Source organism: Chamaea fasciata, unplaced genomic scaffold, assembly GCF_029207755.1.
Source record: "Chamaea fasciata isolate MVZ Bird 193981 ecotype frontalis unplaced genomic scaffold, bChaFas1.0.hap1 SCAF_7, whole genome shotgun sequence".
Lineage (NCBI taxonomy): Eukaryota > Metazoa > Chordata > Aves > Passeriformes > Sylviidae > Chamaea > Chamaea fasciata.
Genome location: NW_027094092.1, coordinates 58497857 through 58510715, shown reverse-complemented (window position 1 = coordinate 58510715; position 12859 = coordinate 58497857). Strand labels below are relative to the sequence as shown.

Below are 12859 nucleotides of genomic sequence, written 5' to 3'. Positions count from 1 at the left end.
CCCACAAGAATAAGAACCATCTACCCCAGTGGGGAAGTCAGGAAGCTGAGGGACAATAAATATAAATTGGTCACCAGCTGAAGCAGTCTCAGTTGGATCCTTCTGAGCCAGGCTGCTTGCCTGCTCCATACAATTAGCACTTGCAGTAGTTATTAAACCATTAACCCCTCTGAATTCTGGAGACCTGTTTGAGATCAGCTCTTGGGGGGCCCAACAAAAGCCAGCTCAGGAGTCCCAGCCTGCTACGGTCACTCCAGCAGGGCAGGCTTGCAGGGGACCAGCACAGAGCAGAGCAGATGTCTCTCTTTCAATAGCTGTTCCTTGCATGGACCAGTGGGTTGTGGAGACATGCTGCAAAGGATTAAGCTCCCCCTCTGTCCCAGCTGTGTGCAGCTACACCCTCTGAGAGCTTTCTAAGAGTTTCACCCAGCCAGCTTACTTAGAGAAAACAACCCTCCTCTCTCCCCCCCCCAAAAAAAGATTAGCTGTTATTTTCTGTCTTTGGCAAGTTATGGCTATGATTCTACCCAAACTGTTGAAACAATGAGGGAAAAAAAGTACCAAGTTTTAAACTCACTTGAATTAATAAGTCTGCCCTAACAATCCCTCTGACACAGGGAGAACACTCACGCTGAAGTGGCTGCATACACCATAAAGCAGAGAGCAGGAGATGAACAGGTCAGCCCCAGACAAACCCGTCTTGCCTCTGAAAAGAGCTTCTCACACCTCCAAGCACAATCTTGGCGTCAGCCTGGGCTGGCTGAACAGTCCTGGGTGTGCTCAGCTCTGCAATTCACCTGACAAATTCACAAGGGAACCGGACAAAAAAGCTGCAAATCTTTTAATGTGAAGATTTAGCCAAAACATACAAGTCAAACAACTGCCAGCCATCAAGTGCTCTGTTACAGGATGCTAATGTATGCCATCCAAGCCTCATTACTTGCGCTGAATACAAAAGGCAGCAGATAATACACTGCAGAGCTCCAACTCCTACTTTGTGCACAAGCCGAGAGAAAAAAAAAAAAAAGCCTTTATCTCATCTTGCTTTATGTCCTTGCCCAGTTCAACGGAGTGAACTGGGGAGCTAATGCCCTTCCAGCACACACTTCAGGTAAACAGACCTCGACCAGTTCGACCACCTCTAACAGCTCAGTGAAATCCCAGCAGTGACACGACTCTACACCAGCCACCGACACAAAGTCAGGTGAGAAAAATGATGTCGAGACAAGCACACATCAGAGGGGCACATGCTCGCCTACCCTTGAGGATGCATCCTTAAGAGCAAACAAATGAGATATTAACATTCTGTAAGGCCAGCTTCCCACCAGTCCCAGTGAGGCACCTTAATACATAATACATCACCTCCACTTCCAGCCTCGACATTCCAGCCGTAGTTCTTGGAAGAGCCAGAGACATGACATGTTTCAGGCATTACCCCCTCAACCACCAAGCGATCACTGGCTTTGTTCGGAACAGCACACGGACCACCTATGGAAATCCCTACTTGGATTTGCAAGTAAAAGCCGCATAGTTCTCTGTGGCTTCTGACCCGTGCCAGGTCCCCGGCACCACACAAGTCTAAGGTCTACCAAATTCCTGAGGGATTAAGACAGAGAGGAGGGGGAGTTTAAGAATGAGGTCAAAGGGTGCACAGCAGTTTTCAAGCAGCAGAAGGACAGAAACGCTGCTGCCCAGCCTGCCTGGGAGAAGAGGGATAACACTCGGATTCCAATCAGCAAGAACCGCTCCACAATTCCAGCGCCTCACCTAACGCTGACAGAGAGCTGGAGGATCATGACTCCCTGCAGGTGAAGGTTGAAGAGGAGATTAAATGCACCTTTTGGGTGGGGAAAAACCTGAGTGGGGTCTAGGGAATGGGATTAGGACTAGCTCAAGGCTTGATTATACCCAGCACGCCTGCTCGTCGGGCACAGGTCCATCTCCCCGTCCTCCTTAGTCATTTTACAGGTGACTTTACATCCCAGAAGTGCGTTCTTACCCCAGCGGGCAGGGGATCAAGTGCAAAAAACCGCCCGGGAATTCCTCCCGCACAGGCCCGCCGCAGGACAGAGGGACAGCGGCGGTCACTCCCAAACCACCCCCGCGACAAACACACCCCCACCAGCAAAGATTTTCTGAGGAAGCCCCCCGGGACCCCCATCCCGGCAGGACAGCACCCTTCGCTCGCCCCGCCGCCCCTTCCCCATCCCCCGGGGCTGCAGGGACCAGCCGCTCGCCGGGAACAAAGAGCCGCGCCGAGGATGCGCTGCCCCGCGGGCAGCCGAGCATCGTCGGGAGGAAAAAAAAAAAAAAAACCCAACAAACCACAAATCAATTCAAAACGCGTAACCCCCGGGGGAAAAGCGGCACGGGGGTGCGATACCGACTGTGTGTGCCCCGGCCTCACCTGGCTGCCGCCGCCGCCGCCCGGCGCCGCGCTCCCCCAGCCCCGCGGCCGCACGGGCGGAGCGGAGCGGGCCGCCCACCGGCGGGCGGTGTCGGGGGCCGGCCCGCTCCGCCCGACCGCCGGCCCCCGCCTGCCTCCGGTGGGCTTCGTGCTGCCCGACACCCGCAGCCCCCGGGAGAGGCCGCCTGCAGCCGCGTTTGCTGTTTGCTCCTTCTCCCAAAGGGAAGTTTGAGCATCCAAGCGCTCGGCCGCCGCACCCAACTCTTCCTCAGTGACTGACCCGAGGAGCTGCCGCTCTTTGCTTACGAGGAGCTGTAAAAACAAGGCCTACGGCACCCCTTAGTAGTTTTCCATCTATTACAGATTCTCCTCCAGTGTTTTCAGCTGCAGAGGTCACCTTCCCCTAACACTCCCTCTGCAAAGGAGAACAACTTCTCCAATAACAACATCTGAATTAGGAGAGCTTTATTCAATTTCCCTTTTTGGATGCTTCGTTTTAAGCACCTATTTGGCCAGCACATAGAAAGGTAAACAGCTTTCCTTGTGCTTTCCTCCTCCCACCTATTTTTTTTTTCAATAAACCCCCCATAACTAACAAGAAAAGCTTTAGATCATCAGGTCCTGGCTCGCACATCAATTCACTTTGCCAAAAAGCAACTCAAAAACCCATACCTTGACTCCAAACCCAAAAGATGAGAACTGTTCAGCTTCCTCTTGCACCCCCAAGGGCAGTGTCAGGGGCAGGACAAGGTCTCTGCTACACGCAGAGGGTTTTATACGCCCCCTCGGGCACTGACTCATCCAGAGTGGGGCTGCAGCAGGTGCGAGGTGTTTGAGCTGGGCAGGGACAGGTGAGGAGAGACCAAAAATAATGATCTCTCACAGGAGGTAGTGACTGGGGGTGGGGGGATTTTGGGGGGGTGGAATTGCTAGGAAGGACTAGAGGAAGGTATAGGTGAGGTGAGTTAAAATCTTGACTTCCTAATAAATATGCTCTACCACGTGAAGCAAATCAGTGAATCGCTCAGTTATAATAACAAACTACAAAATAAATTTTTCTTATTTTTCACACAAAGTGAGATGTAACCTGTTGTCACAGGTCGCTCAGCTCTTTAAAAAAAAAACCAACGTAACTGGTGGAAGAAAATGAGGTATTCCTTATCAATAAATTGTTCAATTTTTTTTTCTGTTTGCTGTGCTGCTGGCAGTAACATTTATATTAGTGATTTGCTCTCTTTGTGTCTCCAAACACACCCCAAAGTTTTACCTGTTTAATTTTAGAGAAACAGTGTGTTTTCTACTGGATTTCAACCAAACTGGATCCAATCCAATTCATTTGATTGTAGCACTGTGCATCCGATATTAAAACTTTCAAAAGACAGATTTGTTGCAAGTTAGGGCAGTTTTTTTTTCAGGGAAATATTGCTAACCCCTTCATGAGTTGAAAATAAAGTGTCAGAGTGCCTGTATCAGCAGTAAAGACAGCCAGTGACAAAAGGCATCAGAAAGAACTTCAGAGCTAGGCTTGGGGGAGGAAATGGTCATTCAAAATGATGGGGAAAGTCCCTCCTGGCTTTGCCTCTCTGAACTGTAAAATCCAGGGAAATTATTCATTAATCAATATTTCTACTGCTGTGGCACCTTCATAAATAAAATACAAATACGTGAAAAGAAAGGATGTTTCCTCTCACCTCTAGGGGAGATGGGGTGGGAGGGAAGGAAGAGGTAAGAGCTGCATTTTTCATGCCATTTTAAACACCATTAACTCCCGGATCAGGGACTCAAAACTCTTCACAGGTTCAACTTCTGTCCTGGCCAATTCATTTTGGCCAAGGGCTCTGGCTGAGAAGAGAGGGTGGCTCAGCCATGCAGGAAGTGCCACTTCCCAAGTTAATGGTGCAGCCAGATTTCCCAAAAGACCAAAATCAATTCTCAAGAGCAGCACTGCACCTTGTGGTGGGTCTGGGATTGATTCCCAAGCTGTTCAGTCATTCTTGTGTGGGGAAAGGGGCAGGAAAACAGGGACCACTTCAGCAGAAATCAGAGCCCTCAGGGATAATTCCAGGGGCTGGGCTTCAGCAGCTGCACACTTATTCCCCTTAACAGCTGACCTGGGATTCAGAACAAGGGATCTTCAATGGAAGGTGTCCCTGCCCATGGCAGGGGGTTGGAACGAGATGATTTTTAAGGTTCCTTCCAACACAAACCACTCTGTGATTCTAAGACAGTGTTTTCAATCCCATTTCTATCTAACCTTTACAATTACTGTGAAAGTTACTTAAAATGTAAGGCGTGTGTAAGGGGTGATTTAGTGTTCTCCAAGGATGCAGAGCACTTAATAGACTAGAGAGGTTTTCACTTCCCTCTTGCCATCAACTCCGAACCCAGATTGGCACCGTGTCCTCTCAAGGTTAAATATTTCACTTCTATGCACTGGAACCAAAATAGCTGGTTATCTGGGGTTTTTTCCTTGCCTAAAATTGCACATTCCCCGTACGCTGCAAGTTTCTCTACCCCGCATAACCTGCCAAAATCAGAGGCTTCTGCGTTATCAACAAAAATATCTGCAGACTGAAAGAAAGAGGCATGATGAAAGAGGCAGAAATCACCAGAGAGCACTCTTTTGTTATTCCTTTCTATGGTTTATTAGTTGGAAATACTGATTTTAAACTCAGATCAGTATGCCATGGAGCATGCATGTAACCAAGCAAAACTGGCCCCACTTCCACAGCAAGTTAAGAAACACCCATTCCTCTTCCCTCTTACCCTTGCTCTGGGTTGAGACATTTCAGTACAATCCTCTATTGGTCTTGTCCTTCAGAACTTCTCACCTGAGGTGAATTTAGACACTAAATTTGTAAGCAGGCTCATTCTTCCATGCGGGTAGCGTAGCTGGGAAACAGTGGGACTCATGTCCCATTCCCAGCTCTGCCTTTCTAGAGGACTTTCAAAACTGAATTTCACTGCTCTCAGCCTCCACTTCTTCTGTAAAATAACAATACCTAATTTTTGTAAGAGCCTCTTATAAAATCTGTGTGTTATTATAGCAGCCAGCTCTGTTGTACAAAGTAATGATACATCAGATTTCTTTCACAGGTGATATTCCTGTCACAGCCTTATTGCAGAACCCAAAAAGTACCAATAGTACATCCTAATTAAGAGACTAGGTCACATAAAAATTTATATGAAGATATATTTTGCCTGTATAGAATGAACTAAAAAATCATTGTCCTGACAGCAGAATGCTGCACCTTATGCTGCTACTCCTGGCACCTGTGAGGAGATGTATCAGCTATCCTAAGTATGTCAGGACATGCCACAGAAGGTAAATGCAATTTTAAAATAGTTACCGTTAATTTTGCTGCTGAATGACTTTCCCAAATTGAATATTGGGGACATCCAGCACACAAATCAGTGCACATCTCCATCACAAGACTCACCTTTACACCAGCTGGTAGCAGTTGTTTTAAGGGGGCCCTCTCTTCCTATTAAACAGCAGCCCCTGGCATGGAGTAGCCATGAGTAGTTCAGGGAAAGTGAGAACAGCATCCCCTGCCACAGAAAGGGAAGTTTGTTTAAAACAACTCCACTTTGAAAAAGTTTTTGACCAATGGATTATTTTGAATGTAACCATGTTATGGATGAACAGATTTCTTCTTCCTCCAACTGCAAACCCAATAAATGTCAACTGCAATAAAAATTCAGTCACAAGAATCAACTTGGGTTCCTTTCTTCCATGTATCTCCCTGCTGGCATTAAGAGGAAAGCTGGGCAAGGCCAAGTGGTGCCAGTACAGCCCCACTGCTGGCTGGGATTTACAGTAATCAATCCTACAAGGAGGCACGGGATCCAGCTTCTGCTTCCCAGCTCTCGTGTTTCTGAAGTGCTCACAGAGCAGGAAAGCCATAAGAACTTATTTTTGTCACTAAAGTCAGCAGATGTGACTTGGAGAGCACACAGAGCCCAGATCTGCTGAGTAGGAAATGCCATTTTTACACACTCACTCTTCAGAGTAGAACCAGGCTTTTGCTGACTGGCCCAAGGTCACTGGAATCCATTGCAGTTGCTCTGGGAATGCAGCCCGGGAGGACCAATGCTCACATCCATAACGGAATCACTGCACAGCCCTCGCTCTTCTTCATATCCTTCAACAAAATCAATGCCAAAGTTAATGCCAAGGTACACCACATACTACAATTTTCCCAGAGATAAAGTGCTGAGGAAGCCCTCCGTGTGCATATTGGAGTCTCAGCTAAAACATGAACCATCTGTCAGTTCCCTTGGATATTTCCCTCCCCCCTCCATTCTACAAACTCCACTACAAAATCAGGCTGACAAGAAAAAGAGCACTGGACCCACCACCCCACAGCAGGCTGACCTTAAGCCCTGCTCTGACATTAAACCCTCAGCTTCACAAATTCACAGAAACAGAGAATCAGACACAGATCTCCAAGATCATTGAGTCCAGCCTCCATCATCTGAAACACGGTTATTCACACACATAAAACCCAGAGGGACTTTAGAAACCGCAGCTTTCTTTTGCTTTTCAAAACCTGAGGTTAAACTAAACCACCAAATCTACAGGTTTTAAAGAAGTGCAATGTCAGTACTGCCAGTCCATCCCTCCCTTTCTAAAATAGCAAAGAGGGGCTGAAAGTCCCCACCACAGAGACTTTTGGGGTCATGGAATTGGGATGCCTGCGTGGGCGGAGTGCTATGTTTTAGAGTGAAACAGCAATGCTCCAGACACAACCAGTGTTTTCATTTTTCCCCTGTAGTATGGCTAAGAGCAGACAAATACACATTTTTGTTTTGGAAGCATTCAAATCAATTAAGCCAAAATTTTTCAGCGGGAACCAGATTCAGCTGTTAGCAGAACCCTTGACAGGGGGCTTTCCTCCTTTTTCTCCCTTCAGAGAGCTGATATGTGGATCCCCTTGAATCCCTGTGCTGGGAAAAGGTGAGGAAGCACTCTGTGATCTCCAGAAGATCTAAAGCTGGCCCCAAAGTACGCAATTCCCTGATTTTGTGAGGAAGGGATGGGTCCGTGCCTCAGCCTGTAGAGATTTGGGAGACCTAGAAGTGAGTACACAGACTAAGCCAGCCAATGCAGGGACACAAAAGAGTGTTTATTTTATGACCAATTAAAAATAATAATGCTCTGCTGTTGAAATCTGCCTGAGTCCAGCTGAAATCCGAGTCCCTGCAGGGGTCCAGGGAGGCATTTTGGCTCTCAAGGCAGCAGGGTATTAGCTGGGCGTGCTGGTTCCGTGCCGTAGCCGCGCAGTGTTTGTGCTGCGGGACACATTCCTTTATGTTCGCAACGTTTGCAAGTGCTCCGCGGGGATTAATTCAGCTGAGAGCTGCCTGTTTCGGGGCGAGTAGAGAAAAGTGATTTTCTTTATGAAAAACGTTCCCTGTTAACCCTCCGGGCGGGTTCTGCAGCTGCCGCCTCGGGGCAGCAGCGCGGAGCAGAGCTGTGACAATGACGTGACTGCAGGACACCCGAAAGAAAGGAGCTTTCTTCTGCCAGTGGCTTGAATACCAACAGTCTTGAAAAGGGGGGAGAGAAAAAGCACATTTGCATTAGGCAAAAAGAACTGTGCTACAAATTTTATTTTGTTGGAGCGAGTCCAGGGGAGGCCACCGAGATGAGCAGAGGGATGGAGCTGCTCTGCTGTGAGGAAGGGCTGAAACTGCCCAGGCAGAAAAGAAAAGGGAAGGCTTTGGGGTGACCTAATTGTGGCCTTACACTGCTTCAAGGCAGCTGAGAGAAAGTTGGGGAGGGACTTTTTACCAGGGCCTGGAGTGATGGGACAAGGGGGAATGGCTTCAGACTGAAGGAGAGTAGGTTTAGATTGGTTATTAGGAATAAATTCCTGGCTGTGAGGGTGGTGAGGCCCTGGCACAGGTTGCCTAGAGTGGCTGTGGCTGCCCCTGGATCCCTGGCAGTGCTCCAGGTTGGATGGAGTTTGGAGCAACCTGGGAGAGTGGAAGGTGTCCCTGCCCAGGGCAAGGAGTAGAACTAAATGAGTTTTAAGCTCCCTTCCAACCAGACCAGTCTATGATTTTATGATATAAGAGTTTTCACTGATTTCAATGGGCTGCTGTTAATTTCTTGTATTTTTATGTCCTTATGCAACCTCTTCCTTGCCTGTCAGAGATAGCACCGCTCCCAAGAGTTGCATGAACTGGCTGCACTCAGGGAATAATTTCTTATTATGTTATGGAAATCCTGCTTTTCACTCTGCTGGACATTCTGCTTACGAGCTGGCTTAATTGTCCCACCGTCTCTTTAGACTGTGAATAATTATCTCCATTTATATTGTTATCCTGAATGTATTTATAGCCTGATTCTTTCGGGTTAGCATCACCATCTGTTTCCTCAACAGTCACATATTCGGGGGAGAGCGAGTGCTCTTCACGTTATGCAAGCAGCTTCCTTGATTAAACCAGCCCGGCGTGGATGAATTTTGTTATGAAACCCTGGCACATCTCTAACGCTCTGGCTTCTATTATCAATAACTCTGAAAAGCCCATCCATTAAATTAAGCCACTTTTAAGCTGCAGCTTGCATTTCAGAACTCGTGTTAACCGTGATTGATTAACGTAATTTAAGAGGAGATTTCCAATGGACTATAAAGATGGTGATGTGATTAGCAGGAAACTCTGATCATTCCTAACCCAGCGGTAATACATTCAGGAGGAAGCCATGGGCTGTGGATTTCAAGCAGGGCCCCTGATTTTTTGCAAAAAATATCTAAGCAGTCATTTTACATAAAACATTATATTAAAAACATAAGCAGTGCTGTAAATATGTAGTTATAGCACGATAAGATGTTGTAAATGGGTGGGATCTGGGGATGAAAACAGATCATGCAAACATCGCGCTTTGACTTTAATCATATATTATCTAAATTACTCCCATTTTTGGACCTCAAGTATTTCAAAAGCAAGAACATTAAGAATAGTATATTATGTCTTTATAAGACCCCTGTCACAGAGATATTCAGGAGGATTTTACAGAATTTGAGAGGAAGAATATTCACACACCAGTGAGAACAGATTCTTACCAGGGCACAGTGACTGCACAGCTTCCCTGTGCTGTCCCTGAACAGTGAGGGCAGACAGCAGTCCAGGTAGTAACTTATCTCAGAATCATGGAATACCAGGTCGAAAAGGATCTCAAGATTATCTGACATAACTTTTCTTGGCAAAATCACAGTTGAAACAAGATGGTCCAGCACCCTGTGCAGCTGAATCTTAAAGTGTCCAATGTTGAGGCATCCACCATTTGCCTGGGGAGATTATTCCAATGGCTGATTGTTCTCATTGTGAAAAATTTACCTAGTGTCTGAACAGAATATCCCCAGGAGCACTTGGGAAATTCTGGGATTGTTTCCCTGACAGAAAAACCAAATACAGAAAAGTTTCTTGAATATAATTCCTGCCTCAGTCAGGTGTAATTACCAACTGAGTGCATATTCTTGGTGCACTGGGGAATTGCTCAAACATGGCAGAGTTAAGGTTGTGTTGTGGAAATGACATTTGAACATATTTCCATGCCTCGCTGTTTGCATATCCTTTAAAGTTCAGCTACATTTCCATATTTTGGAAGGCCATAAAATACTAACCCTAAAAAAAAATAATTTAAAAAGCCATTAAAAACATAAAACCACACAGAATCATAAGGCAAGTTGAACTCGGTGTCACGATGTTTAATCACTGCAGGTTTTGTTCGTTTATTTTTTCATGTGTCGGCAACCTCCACTGCTGCCTTGGCAATGATCCCTCCTCCTCCAGAATTCACTGGGTGTGTGCTGGTCCAATCACTGTTTCTGTATATCACATCACCACTACAGCCTTGTCCATGCTCCTCAGTTTTCCTCTCCTAGGAGAGGATGGGAAGCTGGTGATGGGTTGTTTGAAGACTGCCTGGGTTCATATGGAGCTGTGGGATGGTGCCTGAAGGAGAGAGAGCAGGGATTTATGAGGGATGTAAAGGGTTTTGAGAGGAGTCTCCCCAAGTTTGTCACTGCAAAGTTCCCCTTCTTCACACCCTTCCTGCATTCCCTCTGCTCTGCCTGGGTTCCTCCTGTGTCCTCCAAGAGCCCTTCCAGGATGTTCCTGGAAGGAGCCATTTCTGGGGGCAGTTTTGAGCCCCTCAGGACAAGAAAGGCATTGAGGGGCTGGAGCATGTCCAGAGAAGGGAATGGAGCTGGGGAAGGGTCTGGAGCACCAGGAAAGGCTGAGGGAGTTGGGAAAGGGGCTCAGCCTGGAGAAAAGGAGGCTCAGGGGAAACCTTCTGTCTCTGCACAATTCCCTGACAGGAGGGGACAACCAGGGGGGATTGAGGTCTGCTCCCGAGAAACAAGGACAGGACAAGAGGAAATGTCCTCAAATGGCTCAAATGCTTCCATCTGCTTCAGCTCCCCCAGTCTGCACTTCTGCCCCACACACACCGGGACCTTCTCTTCTCAGTGCTGCCTCTTGACTCTGCTCTGTCACCTTGGTGACTTTAGGATGACCAGAAGGGGGGAACAGGACAAGGCTGTGACAGGAGCAGCAGAGAAAGCATTTGTGCAGAGCTGCTAGCCCATGGGCTAGTGCGGGGGCTGGCCCAGGCGACACAGCAGATGGTGGCAGCGACAGCTTTCGGCATCTCACATCACTCCCACTCATCATCCGACTCCCACACACCTCCACCTTCAGGGACTGCAAATAGAAAGTGTGGATGTGGGACAAACAGCACTGCTGCAGAGTGGAAAGCACGGCGAAAAGCACAGCATCCACAAGCTGCTGCAGCAGCTCACAGGTCAGGGGGCTGGCTTGAGTGACAACAGAGCACAGCAGTGTCACCACAGCCTTCCCTGGAATCCTCTCCCTTCATTAGCACCCTTGTCCTCCTCTGCACAAACCCTCAGGCTCTCAGCCTGGCCTGTCTGGCAGTGAGCAAATGTCTAGACCCAACTCCCCAGTTAATTGCTTTTTCAATTCCTATTTTGCTTCCCTGAAGAAGAAATGGGTCTCGTGCACGTTGCTGAAATAAACACCCAGGACTCGTCTTTTTGGAGGTGTGAGCAGAGGGCCACAGTCGCACTCCTGGACATCACAACTGCCTGAAGAGCAGCTGGTTTTACAGGTGTGGTTATTGTGGGGAAGAGGAATATTGGCGGGGAAAGAAGATTGTTGGGAGTGGGGCAAGTACTACCTTTGGAATCTCTTCTGCAAGTGATCCCACATTTGCATGACACCGACCCAAAGCTGTTAGAAATTCCCTTTTCCCAGCCAGGGAATCCAGTCACAGGGAGACACGTCCACAAACATTATTCATCAGAACAGCTTTTATTGATTAGGCTCTTACTGCTGATCTTCAGCCTCTCTCTTATCACCTGTCTCAGGCAACCCGATTTTGAAAGCATGGATTCCTAGAAGGTCCTGAGCTGAAAGGGATCCACAAGGATCACTGTGCCCAACCCCTGGCCCTGTACGGGTTGTTACCACCATGAGGTTTATCATTTCTATCCTCACTGTATTTTGAGCTCACATCTTCTCTCCCAACCACCACACTCCTGGAGCAGCGGAGTGACATGGCTTTTTTAGTCCCTGAGTCATTTTATTTCTCTTCAAGAGGGAGGACCAAGGACTCTGTCTTGGTAACATGGGTTTTGACTGTTTTTATTTTGATTAAAAAACCCAGAAATCTAGCAGTCTTCTTGCAGGGCTATAAGGTGATGACTTCTCCTCCATAGTTTTTAGCTTTGGTCAGTCCAGACGTCACAAAGAAAAAAACCCAGTCCTCTTACCACTTATATTGTGCCACAATCAGAAAATACATCTTTTTAAAATTCCATTAACAAAACATAATACAGTACAATTGCGAAAAGCCAACTTTATAATTTGCATTTATAACTCTGGGAAACTTCTGGCTCTGCACAACTCCCTGACAGGAGGGGACAGCCGGGGGGGGGGGGATCGGGCCCTGCTCCCAGGGAACAGGGACAGGACAAGAGGAAACAGCCTCAGGTTGTCCCATGGCCACTTTAGGTTGACTGTTGGGAGACATTTCTCCCCAGAAAGGGCTGTCCAGTCCCGACACAGGCTGCCCAGGGAATTGACGGAGTCGCCACCCCTGGACGAATTTAAAAGCCGTGCGGATGCGGCACTTGGGGGACATGGCTTAGTGCTGGAATGGCTGAGATTCGATAACCTTTTCCAGCCTAAATGATTCTGTGACTTTTACGATTTCGCTCGAGCAGATGCAGCACCGGCCGCGCGTCCCCTCAGGCAGACCCCGCCCCTCACGCAGACCCCGCCCCTCACGCAGACCCCGCCCCTCCGGCAGGGCCCCGCCCCTCCGGCAGACCCCGCCCCTCCGGCCCCTCCATGGCGCAGCCGCCCTTCTCCCCGCGGCTGCCCCGCCGGCCGCCGGAGCGGGGCTGAGGGGAATCC

At 48.1% G+C, this 12859-nt stretch overlaps 1 protein-coding gene across 2 annotated transcripts in view; it reads right to left on the bottom strand.

Annotated features, from left to right (window-relative positions):
• The window catches only part of ARMH4 (armadillo like helical domain containing 4), a 56463-nt gene extending 53305 nt beyond the window's left edge, over positions 1–3158 (bottom strand). For both annotated transcript variants that reach the window (XM_066189050.1, XM_066189051.1), the window contains exon 1: positions 3080–3158. The gene's annotated coding sequence lies outside the window, so the exon portion shown is untranslated. The remainder of the gene's footprint in view (positions 1–3079) is intronic.
• Between the last annotated feature and the right edge of the window lie 9701 nt (positions 3159–12859).